The 14,737-nt window shown below is 47.3% G+C and overlaps 2 long non-coding RNA genes and 2 other non-coding genes across 4 annotated transcripts in view; 2 read left to right on the top strand and 2 right to left on the bottom strand.

Moving 5' to 3' along the window:
- The window catches only part of LOC127041589 (uncharacterized), a 244,742-nt gene that overhangs the window by 56,699 nt on the left and 173,306 nt on the right, over positions 1-14,737 (bottom strand). The gene's annotated exons all lie outside the window — the stretch shown is intronic.
- The window catches only part of LOC127041588 (uncharacterized), a 271,683-nt gene that overhangs the window by 136,086 nt on the left and 120,860 nt on the right, over positions 1-14,737 (top strand). The gene's annotated exons all lie outside the window — the stretch shown is intronic.
- On the top strand, positions 7,408-7,481 carry TRNAT-AGU (transfer RNA threonine (anticodon AGU)). Its single transcript has one exon. It is a non-coding gene; the product is annotated as a tRNA-Thr (tRNA).
- On the bottom strand, positions 9,471-9,543 carry TRNAI-AAU (transfer RNA isoleucine (anticodon AAU)). Its single transcript has one exon. It is a non-coding gene; the product is annotated as a tRNA-Ile (tRNA).

The following is a 14,737-nucleotide window of genomic DNA, read 5'->3' as shown; positions in this document are numbered from 1 at the left end:
AGTTGTGCATTAATGTAATATTTACACAGAACATGTCAGTCTACAGGACCTTAGTTTAAAATTTGCTTTAAAAATATTTCATTAGTGAGCTGGTGAAGATTATGAAATCACATTTCTAAAAAATGCTTGCATAGAGTTTTAGATGCACAATCATCTTTAGCCTTAAATGTGTGGATCTTCAGACGTACAGTTTTTTAAATAAATCCTTCAAAAGACCTCCCTTATCTAAAATACACATTTTAATTACTATAGTTAAAAAAAAAGTACTTCCAAGTCTTCCTGTGTCCTTTCTGTCCATCCCTTCACCACCTCTCCCCCCACTCCCCACTGAAGAGAGCCCTTAAAGGGACAACAGTCCTTCCCTTCCAGATAGCTGGACAAAGAGTTTCCCTTTCTTTACTTCTGACTATCCGATGAACTAGTTTTAAAAGAACCCTCCAGCAAAATCAGTACCTTAGTAAGACAAAATCCTTGTTATACCTAAAATCTTTGGAAACATATTTTTTTAAAGTTGGTGAAATTTCATAACCATGTCTCTTGTTATGGAGATCACACAAAGTAAATTACTGTTCCCTTTTTCTAAAAGCAATGAACATTGTTATGAACACACTAAACCTCTCTGATTAATTTAAAAGAATGTCTTTGTTTCAGTGAGTTAAATATGTAGTAATCTGGAATGTTAGTTTAAGATTTGAGTACATTTAAAATATAAATTCAGTTTAGAAATACTGATTAATAAAATGTAAAACAGAGAAGAGCTGCATCATGTATTCCATTATATGTAATGTTGTATTCAGTAGGACAGCTGACTCACCCTTACTATGAAGTTTTTGCAAATAAATCTCTGACAAACTTCAGGGCATATCAAAAAATTTGTGACTGACATTTTTTATTCCCAAATTTTAGTGCTTTTAATTAGGTACTTTCTTCATGTCCATTCTGCATGAGGGAGAGGGCATGGAAGTCTCTGCGGGGAACTGTGACTCTCCACCACCATGAGGCAGGCCGGGCATCTCATTATCCTTTGCTGTCAAGTCCCTCCTCCCCCTCCCCCTCCCCCTCCCCCACCAGGCTGTGAGCTTGGGCTGCCATCCGGCATAGGGGCACCAGTTTAATAATACTGCGTAGGGCCCCATAAATCCTAAGGATGGCCCTGCCGATATCCCCTTCAGAAGACATCCCCAGACTGGCTTAGGGACACTGGTGTGATCTCACCTTGCAGCCCCCAAAGAAGGAATTGGGTGGACTAAATGGACAGTGCCCCTCTCTATCTGAAGCCTAGCAAGGGAGGTATGTGGGTCCCACTAGAATTTAAAATGCAAAGTAAGGGAGGGGAGGCTCTACTGGACCTGGGCAGCTTTAGATACAGTACCAGGCACGTAGGAGGATCTCCACTTCTGAGCCATGGAAGCAGAAATTGACTTTTCCTTTCCAGATTTAGCTAATATTCAGAAAGGGAATCTAGCACCTGCCTTCCAGATTTGAACACCTCAAAATTCAGGAGTGCTCAAGCTCAGTTTGGGCAGCTGGTACTTCATTTCTCCCAAATCAAATATACTGATATACTGTAATTTGCTGTAGAAAAAGTAGGATGAAATTGAGCAAGAAATGCTCCCCCAGAGGTTTTTAGGACTGGAATTGCTATTTTCAACAGCCATTGCCTTTTTGTTTGTTTAAAAGAAAGAGAGTGATATTGCACTGGCAAATTCCCCATAGAAACAAAGAGTGGAAGAAAGAATAATAAAGGCATCTCAACTTTTCTTCATTTATGGAGGACAGTCTTACAATATGCATCCAGATATCTTCCAATCACACAAGCTGAAAATTGTTCCACTTTACTGCAGCTCTATAACCATGTGGGAACCAATCCTGTCTGTGTTCCATGCACATCCAAAATTCCTGCTGAATGACCCACCTTGGGAGCAAGTTACCAGTGACCCCGGGCTGGGGCAGAAGGAGGGTGCAGGTGGGGGGAGGAGCTCAGGGTTGGGGTGGCAGGGGGTGCAGGTTGAGGGGGCAGAGCCCAGGACTGGGGCGGCAGGGGGTGTGTGGGTGGGGGAGCACTGGTGGGGGGAGATCCCAGAGCTGGGGCAGCATAGGGTGTGTGTGTGTGAGAGCCCAGGGCTGGCTTGGCAGGGGGTGCGGGTGTGGGGACGAGAGCCCAGGGCTGGGATGGCAGGGGGGTGAGGGTAAGGGGGTAGAGCCCAGGGCTGGGGCAGCAGGGGGGTGAGGGTCAGGGGGTACAGCCCAGGGGTGGGGCAGCAGGGGGGTGGGAGTGGGGGGAGGCCCGGAGCTGTGGAGGCAGGGGGTGCGGGGTGGGGGGAGAGCCCAGGGCTTGGGCAGCAGGGGGACGGGGGGACAGACAAATTTTTTTTGGCTTGGGGCAGCAAAAAACTTAGAGCCAGTCCTGCCTCCACATACCGTAAGGTAGGTAGGAGCGGATCATTATTATCCCTACTTGAAAGAGGGAGAAGCTAAGACTGAAAAAGGAGAATTGACTTGCCTGAGGTCATACAGCCAGTCAGTGGCAGAGTTGGGAGTAGGACCCAAGAGCCCTGATTTTCAAACTAACCATCGGATCTTGAATTTCAGACACTGAATGACCTGAGTAAAGTGCTCTCAGATGAGCTCCAGATCAACAACAGTGCACAGTAATTATTCAGCAAGTATTTGAGGAGAACTGCAATGTTAGAGAGAATTGTGAACTGCTCAGAGACCATCAATGCAGAGAAGCAGCAAAATTCATCAAACATATAAGTGGTTATGACTTATTTTCTTGGTCTTCAAAGAGAACAACAAGGACCTGAGTCTTCTCCCCTGTCAATAAGCCCCTGCTGAGCCAATCAGGGTAGAGACTGAGGATGAGAGGCTGAGGGTTCTCACCAGAGAGCCCAAAGGATGGCCAGGTCACTGGTGGGGATCACTGCCCGAGCACTATTTCAGCCCCACATTTTTGGGTGGACCTCCCATAGTGGGAGCTGCCGAGCACTCCCCCGCAACACACACACACCCACACCCACACACACACCCCCCAGAGGGGACACTAGAAGCAAGAGAAGAAGAGAAAGGAGGGAGGGATGGATGGAGGAAAAGGTGAAACAAAAAGGACAAACCCTAATGTTCCCAGTGATTCTAAGGGACAAAATCCCAGGTGCAGAATAAAATTCTACCACCTTAAGCTCGTGTTTTCCATGCCTAGAATTCAACTAACACCAGATGGATCAGACTGAAAAGGTATCAAACCTCAAGGAGGCTCTTACCTTCTAGACAGGGATGGCTGTTTTCTAGTAAAATCAGGAAAAGGGAAGGAGAAAACTCGAAAGAAGTTCCTCCTGGTGCTTACGTACCTGAACTCAAATACTTTCTCAGTCCTCAAAGAGAGACCTGGAGAAGGAGACTTGCTGAAGCAAAGCCACAGAGGTCTCTGAGGTTTCCCTGGCCCCTCGCTGCTCTCCTGCCTGGCTGATGTCAACATCTCTCTGTGAGGTCACCACCTCCCCACCACCTTTGACCAATAGTCTGAGGTCCTGCAAAAGGCTTTTGTGATGTCACTGCCACACCCCTCCCTTGCTGTGCTAATGTCCTGCCCCTGGCCAGGAACTTTGGAGGTTTGAGCTTCTCCCTGTGGTCACCCCACTCAAGGAGCGTTCGTTCTAGGAAGCAAGCCAGCTAGACAGTAAAACATCAGACGCTGCTCCCAATACTACACTCCATTTTTCAGAAATTAGTCAACTTTATGGCCAGAAGAGATTATTAGAACATCTAATCTGACTCCCTGCATATCACAGGCCTCCTGTATGACACAATAGCTAATTTTGGGGCAAACACATTCCAGAAATGCATCTAGTCTTCATTGAATGACATCAGGAGATGGCGAATCCACCACTTTCCTTGGTAGCTTGTTCCTGTGGTGAATCATCCTTGCTGTTGCTTATTTGTGCCTTAAGTGTAATATGAATTTGTCTCTTTTCATCTTCCAGCCATTGGGTCTTGTTATGCTTTTCTCTGCTAGATTAGAAAGCCCTTTAATAGCCAATCTTTTCTCTCCATTAAGGAACTTCAATGAAGTCAGCTTTCAATCTTCTTTTGATAAGCTAAACAGATTGAGCTCTTTCAATAGCTCACTAGAAAGCATTTTTCTCCAGCCCTCAGAACATTTGGTGGCTCTTGGCTGCCCCAGCTCCAATTTCACAACTTCTTTTTCAAATGAGGACACCAAAACTGGATGCAATATTCCAGTATCAGTCTCACTGATGCTCTGTCACCTCCTGTGACGTTATTGACATATTCTTTAACTATAGATCACTAATATATTTGCACCCAGTATTGTAGAAAGGTTGTAATGTAAAGGGTGTACGGAGAGGTTCTGATTGGCTGATTATAATGATGCTATCTCTAGATGTGTATCCTTTTTGGTGTTGACATTATGAATATTGGCTCTATGCTGCCCATATTTCAAACTTGTGCTATGCTTCCTGGGAACACCCCAGCCAGACAAGTTGGTGTCAGTTCTGCCTAGCCTGCTTGATGGCTCATTAAGGACCATGAGTTATGCAACTGACCCACTGAGAGAAGGCAGATATGCCTTGTGACTCAGCAAGATATGCAGGGACCTGCCTACGGACAGAACTTTAAGGTTTTTTTCTATGCCATGTGCTGGATAGAGTGTCCTTGGGACAAAGAAAGCAAAGACCATATGGCAAGAGACTATAAAAGGCTGATGCTTCGTCTCCATCTTATCTTCAATCCTGCTTCATACCTCTGGAGGGACTTTGCTACAAACTGAAGCTCTCTACAAAGGACTAAGTGACCCATCCCAGCTGTGGATGGACTCCAGAGACTTGATTTTAACCTGCAGTTTATTCCATCACTGCTACAAGCCTGAACCAAGAACTTTGCCATTACTGGGTGTGAAGGGTTCAAATCCATGTGCATTTTATATAACAACTTGGTGTATGGATTGTGCCAGCTCTTTTCCAGACCCAGAGTCCAGAGCATGGTCAAGGGACCAGAGGCCTAGCAAACAGTGATCAGCTAAGAGAAAGATGGGGTAAACGGAAAGGCTCACTTGCTAAGATAGGCCTGGTCAGCAAATTGCCAGGTGTTGGAGCTAAGAACTAAAGAATTGTGTCTTATTCAGAGTTGCAGATTGAACAATGAATCCCTTTTTCTCTTGTGTTTGTTTCTTCTGTAGGGAGATGTTCTTCCCACACATCCAACCTTGAATTTATGAAAAGTTGGCACATGTCAGTATAAAATATGGCATCCTTCCACCTCCCTTCCAAGGGACCAATGCCTTTCCTTTAGACACACAGAAAACAATCTTTATTGTCATATACTTTCACTGTTTCTTTGCTTTAACACCTACGAATGTACCTGTTGGACTATCAAAAGAGTTGCTCCATTTCTGTGGACCTCAAATCAGAATTCAACATAGATATTTTATACTAATAACATTTTATCAAAGTATTCGTTAAATGTTAACTTGCTAACTTGAGACTATGGGCAGAGACATTATGTAACCTGTTAACCACTGGCTAATGTGCTATCTTGTCTTGCTGCAAAACCTATCTCAGGGTGTGGAACTGCCTACCCTGTCACTTTCCCCCACCCATGAAAAACCTATATATTCTATTGTAATCAATTGATAGGCTCAGAGACATTGTCAAATAAGCAAGATGACTCTCCGCCAGCGCTGTGTGTAATAAACTCCTTTTATTGACCTCTACACAGTGTAGATTTATCTCCTTCACAGACACCTGCTGAATAAAGAGGAGATTCAGCATCCAGCACCTCCTCCTCTCCTGACAGCTTGGTGATCTTTTGAGGAAATGGAGAAGACTGCCTTTGCCTCCTCTCCCGACAGCTTGGTGATCTTTTGAGGAAATGGAGAAGACTGCCTTTGCCTAGCTGTACATTGCTTACAAAAGAAACAGGTCTTTTTGGTGACAAGTGTTGAAAGGAGCCACTAGGCAAATGTGGAGACAAGAAAAACATCTCCTAACTGAACTTGCATCTGTGGATGCTGAAGCCACAACACAGAATGCTAAACGCTATATGACCACGGCTGAAGTCAGAAGAGTCTCTACCAAAGTCTTTTTCCACCAGCAGGGGCCTCTCTGTGCACAGAACTCCTGGTAGCTTGATGGCTGCAGGCAGTGGAGAACTCTATTTTGGCATCTCTTTGTCTCTTTTGTGGTGAACATCTGCAGTGACTGTTAAAAGGCCTCTGGATAGTGGTCTTTGGGAAGAGGTGGCTGAAAAGCCTTCCTAGTAACCAGGAAATCTTGGCTTGGCCTGACAGTTCTTCCTTGCTGAACCTAATGTGTCTGTTGGCTCCTTTTTCGTATCTCTTCATAAGAAGAAAAAACTTGTCATCAGAATCCTTCTAAGTGGTGGTTCAAGACAGAGAGAGCCTTCCTTGCAGCTGAGCCTTGGTGCCATGGGGCATGTTTCACCACTGCAGTGCCTTACTGTTGGCCATCCTGGCAATTAGGTCTGGTCCACCAGTGCACCTTCATCCAGTGGCATCTGGCTGCCATCTGGTCTATCATTAGGACCCATGTCGCTCTCAGGACTTCAATGTCCTCTTATGGACAGAGCCCTCTGGCTGTGCCCCACTCAGTTCTCTCCCCCTTCCAGGGGGAAGCTGTCCTCTACCCAGACACTTGCCTCAGTGGCCAGCTGCAGTCCAGGGTGTAGCCACCTGTGTCAGTGGTAACTGAGGCGCACCTCCAACCCCTACCATCTGTTTCCCTGGACCACTTCCCCACAGACCTAGCACCTTCCTCCACCTTTGTATAAGGGCCTCAGACTGGCAGTAATCAGCCAGGAGGTCACTCATGGTCCTTACCCACCCAGCACTACTCTGATCATGGCACCCGTCCTTGTCCTTGTCCTTCAGGGGAGCCAATCCTCCCTCCTCAAACTCCAAGGAGTGACTGACTCTTGCTGTGCTGAGCAGCCTTTTATATATGGGCTACTCCAGCAAGCCTTCTCCTGATTGGCTCTCCCAATAAGCCCTTTCTTGACTGGCTGGGTTCTGTGCCACCTCTGCAAGGCTGCCTTAATTTTTTTCCTGATTGTTTGGGGCAGTCACCCCACCACACTTGGAAAGTGGCAAATGAGAAGTCTAGAGCTGAAGGAAAAGTTACCATGACTCAGAACTGAGCCGAGGTTGCTGTGACTGAAACACAGATCACTAACCAGTATATGATCACAGTGGCTGGTGGGAGAAGCACATGTTAGAAGCCCTCTGTCAACTCAGCTGTGGCTTTCTGTGCACAGAGAGCCAGACACCTCAAAGTCTACAAGTCTTGAGGGAAATGGGGAAGGTCTGTACTTTGGAATTTGCAGGTGTTGTCCTGGACCATCAAATGGAACAGTTGTAAACACTTTCTTGAGGCAGGCACCATGGCTTAGCTGGCTAAAGCACCTGTCTAGTAAACAGGAGATCCTGGGTTCAACTCCCAGTGGTGCCTTGTTGTATGGCTTTTGTCTCCTCTGCTCACATTTTCCTGTGTCTTTCTAGGAAACAGAAGAGACCTCCCTTGGTATCCAAGTAACTGCTTGCTAAGGAAAAGGCTTCTTTGAGAGAAGCATTGGAAAGAATCAAATCACAAGCCAGGAGTTGATGAAAAGGCTACTGTGACTGGCATTAGCGTGGCGGTTGCTTCAACTGCAATTGCTGCAACATGAGAGCCTGTGCCACACATCCTTGGGGTTCGCTGGGGATGTCCACACACAGGCCATGTCACCTTCCTTTTGATTGTCACTGATGAGAAATGGAGCAGCTGAGAGAAAAGTCCCAGAGAGCAGCACAGTGGCTAAGCTGGCCAAGGCACCTGCCAGGTAAAGTGGAGGTTAGAGATGTAGCAGCCAGTGGTGCCTTGCCAAATGTGTCTGCTCTTCCAACCTTTTGGTCAATCTTTTGAGGAAGCAGAGAAGACTGCCTTTGCCTTGCAGTGCAGATGCTTCCAAAAGAAACTGCTTGTTTTTTTCTGACAAGTGTCAGAAGGAGGCACCTAAGAAAACTGGGGACAGGGAAAAGGTCATCGTAACTCAACTTGCATCCATGGCTCTTGAGGCCACAATGCAGAGCACTGAACACTGTAGGACCACAGGTGGTTACAGAAGGGGCTTTTCCAAAGGCATTTTCCATTAGCATGGTCCTCTCTGTGTGCAGAATTCCTCATCGTTTGATGTCTGCAGGCCCTGGAGATTATTTGGCATCTCTCTCTCTGTCTCAGTGAACATCTGCTGTGGTTGTTGAAAGTCTGTGATAGGATCTACAGGATGAAACCTGAACACAGGGACCCCTGAGCCCTGTATCCCACCACCTGGATTCCATCTCACACTGTGATGCTGTGACAGGCTGCGAATCTCTGGCACATATTGTCACTTACATAGACATCCACAGGTTGGGGCACATCCAACTGGAGTTACATGAATGCTTCTCCCAGCCACTCATAAAACTAACGATAGAGAGCCTCCCTGCCAATTCCCCCCCATCTCTGCAGCCTTGCACCCCTGAATTATATCGCAGGAAGAGCGAACCACAGAGGCTGCCTCCCCCACATGCGGGAAAATGGCTTGACCTGCTAGCCCCGTGGACTAAGTCTCCAGGCCTCCAGCTTGCCCCATTCAACCCAACGGCTTGATCTTGTGGCCAGAATTATTTGCAGCTTGTGATTTCCCCTAGCAGTACCCCACAGGGTTCCAGGTTCAGCTCCAGCACAGGCCCCACAGGAAAGGCTTAATTCTTGAGCTGCAGCACATGCTGGGCAGGCTTAAGGCTGGGCTTCCCATTGCAGAGGAGAAGAAGAAGACTCGGACCCTGGTGAGGCAGGCTGGGGCTTCTTGGATCCCATTTGCTCACAGCCAGCCCCCCGCCCCCACTCTCAAGTCGTCAATGGCACCCCAAGGTCGGCCAGAATGGAGCAGCGGTTTTTACTGCACCAAGTCCACTTATGGCTCACAGGCAACTCCCAGACTCTCCACAGCCCACCATCTCGGCCAGAAAGGAGCCCACTCAGCCTCACCATTGCTTCTTTTCCTTCCCCACAGAACTCCACTTCTCCTGACCTGCAAGTAGCCATCTCTGGGATGCCAAGAGGCAGGCAAAGGGGTCTATCTCCCAGAAGCCAACCACATCCTCCATGGGTTCGGCCCTCAGAAGAGCAGATGGGGGTTTCCTGGATCCCAGTTGCTCACAGCCAGCCCAGCCCCCACCTCTAAAGCCATCAATCTATAGGCCAACCTCCAAGGGGAGAGGAGGCCAAGCCACAAGCCTCCAAAAGGTGACACACCGCACTGCTCTAGGTTCTCCAGAATGACGCCAGGGTGTTTTCTCCACTGACGTCAGCATCCTCTGTCATGCAGGGGTTGGAGTTATCTCAGGGACAGGCCAATAGCAGAAGGAGGAGTGCCTTCCTGGACAGCAAAGGGATCTGAGAAAAGGAGGACCAGCATGTTTCTGCCTGGCTTTGAACCAGGGACCTTTTGTGTATTGGGCAAATGTGATAACCACTACACTACAAAAACTCTGTCTGCTTAGCTTGTGCTCGCCCTGGCACACACTGATGGGGAAACGTAGAGCGAGTGGATGGCAGCCCTCCAATAGCTCAGCTGGCAGAGCAGAGGACTGGAGCTGGTGCTCAGGAAGTCATCCTGACGTCACCCTTCTGAACCTTGCTTGAAGGAAAGCTTCTTTTTCTTCCCCTTGCTGACGAAGAACAAGAGAAGAATGAAAGGGCAGGTGGGCCAGCTCGGTGCAGAAGCCCATGCTGTCTTTTCCTGCTGCATAGCCTGAAATGAGGGGTTTGTGGCAGTTAAAGGAACTGCTGCACTGTCAGAAAACAGACCAGCCCTGCACAAAGGGAGAAAAGAAGAGCCTGCCAGAGCTTGGGATTGAACCACAGACCTTTAGCTTAGCATTCACCCAACTGAACTACTGCAACAGCTGCCTACGTTTCTTTTTAACCTAGTTGCTTTTCTGTCTGGGATGCTTTTGTCAGTGGCCCATTCAGACAAAATTCACATTTGCGTTCCTTAGCTGGCTAAAGCTCTTGTTTCATAAACCAGGCAATCCTGGGTTCGACTCCCAGTGGTGCCTTGGGGAGTGGCTTTTGGGGCACCTGGCATTGGCTACTGCCAGAAGACAAGATTCAGAGCTAGATGGACCTTTGGTCTAACCCAGTATGGTTTTTCTTATGGTTTAAATTACACTCACAGGCACTGATAATAGAGTTCCTGAAAGTTTAGGTATTAAGAGCTGATAGGTCAGTGGTCCAGTCCCCTCAAGGATGACCCCCTCCCTCTGGGGCAGGGGCAGGTCTGAGCTCTCACACCAAATGCCCATTGTGGCTCCCAAAATCTGTGAGCGGCTCATTTAGTTTACACCCAGAGTTGAGACCTACTTTGTGTCCAGTGTCTGAGAATGAAAATCCTAAACCACCCTTTGAAATAACAAATGCAGCAGGATTTGCTATTGTCCCTGCCCCAAAGCAGAAAGATCAATGGAGAAATGCCATTGAGTCCAGGGTAATACTTGACTGCGGTTTTACCATTTCCACTTGCTAAACTCCCTTGCCAACCTTCTGGGCTCGTAGAGCAGGGTACTGAGTCTGAGCCCAGACATGTGCACTGCAACTTTACTCCAGACCTAGCTGCATGATCCTGATTTATGTGACATAGACCAACGTTGGGTGTTTCATTGCACTGGAGACGTAGCCTAACGTTATATCTATACTGTGATTAAAACACCCAGGGCACCTGTCTCAAAGCCCTGATCAGCTGACTCAGGGTTATGGGACTTGGGCTGTGCCAGACTATAAAATTACGGTGCAGACATATGGACTTGAACCCAATCTCTGAGACCCCCCAGAGGGGTGAGGGTTTCTGAACCCAGGCCTCAGTGTGAACACAAATATCTGCACCACAGTTTTTAGCCTTTCAGCTTTAGCTCCATGAGCCCAAGTCAGATGACCAAGACCAGCCATGCTGCCACATTTATCCCAGGAGGGATGGACTCTAAGGGTACGTCGCCATTGCAGTGGAAGCCCAGGTGTGGCATGCTGTGCTTAAAGCAGCACCCTGCAATCCCCATATTCACCACTCTCATATAATGATAACATGGTTTGTACGAAGTCTGCCTGGTGAGCTATCATTTCAAAAGTCTTGATCTGTTGAACATTAATATCATGTTGGATTGTGTGTGCTCGCATTGGTTGGGAAGTTATAAAGTTTTGCTCTGTGTGCCTTACTGAAATATGTTATGAGGTCGGGAAATGCCCCCCACCAGCCTTTCAGGTGTGACAATGGAGGAGCCAGACTTGCTGCTGGCCCATTGAAGGTATCCACACTCCCAAGGACTATCCCAGGAACCTTGTACAATGCAGACTTCTCCGAGATAGCCCAGCAACAATGGACAGTGCTTGATTCACATCGTAGCAAAGGTATCTCCTAGCAAGTTGGAAGAAACTATGAAAGGGGGGTAGAGACATTATGAATTGGCCTCCTTTCTCCCCACAACTCAATACCTGCAAACACATCTGGAGGACAAACACTGAACTGAGATAAATCAGAAGAGAATAATAATAATACATTCAAATAAAAGTCCCCAAACAGACTAGTATTGGTTTTTCAGCAGAAAATTTTCAGTCTGGGGAACTTTGTCTTCTCAGTCAGACCTTGCCAAGGGAAGCAGGTAGAAAATGTTTGAGTTTCCTCCTTCAGAACAGTTTGGCCTAGACACTAGCTCTGGTCCACGGTTGTGGCTTTGCTCAGGATGGGGGTCTTTTAATTATTTGGGCAAGTCCCAGGGTGTTTGGGGTAGATTATGAGGATGTTACCTTTTGAGATAAAGACTAAGAAATACAGGACTAGAGAAAATTTTTTTAGATATCTGGGATTTAGACATTTAATTTAAAGCAAGGGGAGCGGTCTGAGTTTCTGAGAAGGTTTTTGTTTGCAAGAAGCAACATTGTTGGGTCTGTTATTGTACCAAAGGGGGAGATGGTTGTCTATAAAGAAGAGGCGAAAACTAAATGCATCTGATGAGGATTAAATTTGAACTCATGCGTGCACAGGATAATGGATTAGCAGTCCATCACCTTAACCACGCAGCCACCTCATCTGAACTGTTAAAAACAGGACAGGAGGAGAAATCTAAGGCCGACGGTGATAGGGACAATATGGAGTTTTTAAGTACTAAGCAGAAGCAGGGACTGAATATGCTCCCCCCTCACATCTAGTGAGAAGCTGTGGGAAAGACTTCAGGAACAGACTGTGTTTGCCTAGACACACCTACTCTGCCTACGTATGGAGCATGATGGGGCCGCTTCCCGAAAATGACCAGTTTTGGCAGGTGTTGGGTTACAAATCACTTTAGGATTGAGTGGAATGAAATGTTATTATCCTTCCTGTATGAGTTAAGGGCAGCAGAACATACCTAGTCCCTCCTGATGGAGGGGTAGGTGAGTGAGGAATAGCTTTTATTGGACTGCATAGAAGTGATTGCGGACATCATCCCAAACCAGTGGTCCCCAAACTTTTCACACTGTGCCCTCTTAACCATGGCTGTGGCCCCTTGGAAGCCGCGGTCGAGAACCAGGGCTGGGAGTGGTACTGTGGCTTGCTGGGGAGAGGGGTGCAGACACAGGTAAAGGGGTTGCGGCTGGGCCAGGGGCTCAGGCTCAGGCTGAGGGTAGGGTAGGCTAAGAGCTGGGACAGAGTGGGACTGAGTGGTGCTCCCTCCCTGCCCTCCATGGGGGCTGGCTCAACCCTGAGGTGCCTCCATGAACATTCCTCTGTGCCCCCCTAGGAGGCATGCCCCGCATTTTGGGAATCACTGCCCTAAACTGACCCCTAGTCACTAAGCAGGGGCTAGTGATGCCAAAGCCCAGGGACAGGGAGCTTAGCCAGAGTGGCGCCTGCAGGTCACATGCTGGGGGGCTGACACAGGCTCAGTGCTCTGGAACAGCTCTGAGCCAAACCCAGGCAGAGTTCTCATCAGTGTGACACTGCCCAGGGGACGCTGTCACTGGGGGAAACCTCCTTGCCTTCAGCACGACCTGGGACTGACCTTGGACCTTTCAGCACCCGTTCCATGCCAGGAGCTTCCTGTAGTGAGTCACCTTAGCAGGACACCTGGGAAAACCTTACACCCCCCCAAAGGAGTCATGCACCCCCAACTTCCACAATCCCCAGTGACTCTCAGCCAGCATTGTAAAACAGAAGGTTTATTAGTGGTCTGGAATACAGCCTAGGAAAGTTCTTTGTTAGCATAGGAAGTAGGAAGATTCAGCAAAGTCCATCTTCATGAGACCCAAAACTCAGAGCCTGGGCTCTCCCCTTGAGTCTCAAAACCAGCAGACTCCTTGCTTCCAACAGCCCAACTCAGCCAGGCCCTTTTGTCCCTCTTCTGTCCTTTCTACTGTTTCCCTGGCAACCTACTCACCTGGCCTCCACTTCTTTCTTTGTTCTCTGAAGGACATAAATCACACCGTGTAGAGGTCAAGCAGAGGAGTTTATTGCACACAGCGCTGGTGGAATGTCACCTTGCTTATTAGGTTCAGAGGCACTGTCAGGGTCTGTTTCCCACCTTGAACTTTAGCGTCCAGAAAGTGGGGACCTGCCTGTTACCTTCTAAGCTTAATTCCTAGCTTAGATCTTATCACGCTGCCACCAACCCAAAATACAGTGTTTAGGTACACTCTTTGTCCCCCAAAACCTTCCCTGGGGGACCCAAGACCCAAACCCCCTGGTCTCAAAACGAAGGGAAATTAACCATTCCCCCCTATCCTTTCTTCCTCCCAGATTTTCCCCTCCCTGGGTTACACTGGGAGATCACTGTGATTCAACCTCCTCGAATCTTAAAACAGAGAGGAAATTCACCTTCCCCCACTTCTCTCCCCCTCTCAGACTCTCCCTGAGAGAGAGACAGTGAACCTAACACAGAGGGAAATTAACCTTTCCCTCCCCTTTTCTCCTTTCCCCCCACCAATCCCTGGTGAGTCTAGACCCCGTTCCCTGGGGTCTCACAAAAGAATAAAAAAATCAATCAGGTTCTTAAAAGAAAAACTTTTAATTAATGAAAGAAAAAAGTAAAAATTATCTCTGTAAAATCAAGATGGAAAAATGTTTACAGAGCCTTCAGCTATATAAACTAGAGGGACTCCCTCCCCCTAGCATAAAATACAAGTTACAGCAAACAGAGGTAAAATCCTTCCAGCAAAATACACATTTGCAAATAAAGAAAACAAACAAATTGAATCCGCTTTCTATCTATTGCTTACTATCTGGAACCTGAGAGTCTGTTTCAGTAAGATTGGAGAAATCTGGTTACATGACTGGCTTCTTTTAATCCCAAGAGAGAACAGAGAACAAAGAAAAACAGCACAAAAAAAAGACTTCCCTCCACCCAGATTTGAAAGTATCTTGTCTCCCGATTGGTTCTTTGGTCAGGTGTCAGCCAGGTTCACTGAGCTTGTTAACCCTTTACAGGTAAAAGAGACATTAACCCTTAACTATCTGTTTATGACAGGCACTGTCAATTAATTGATTACAACAGAATATATAGATTTTCCATGGGCGGGGGAAAATGACGGGGTAGGCAGTTCCACACCCTAGCTTAGGTTTTGCAGCAAGTCAAGATAAGCATATTAGCCAATGGTTAAACATGTTACATAATGTCTACAACCATGGTCTCAAGTAAGCAAGTTAACATTTAATGAAT

Source organism: Gopherus flavomarginatus (genome assembly GCF_025201925.1).
Source record: "Gopherus flavomarginatus isolate rGopFla2 chromosome 13 unlocalized genomic scaffold, rGopFla2.mat.asm SUPER_13_unloc_3, whole genome shotgun sequence".
In the NCBI taxonomy this organism is placed as follows: Eukaryota; Metazoa; Chordata; order Testudines; family Testudinidae; genus Gopherus; species Gopherus flavomarginatus.
Note: the sequence above shows the minus strand (reverse complement) of the source record. Positions and strands in the feature narration are given on the sequence as shown.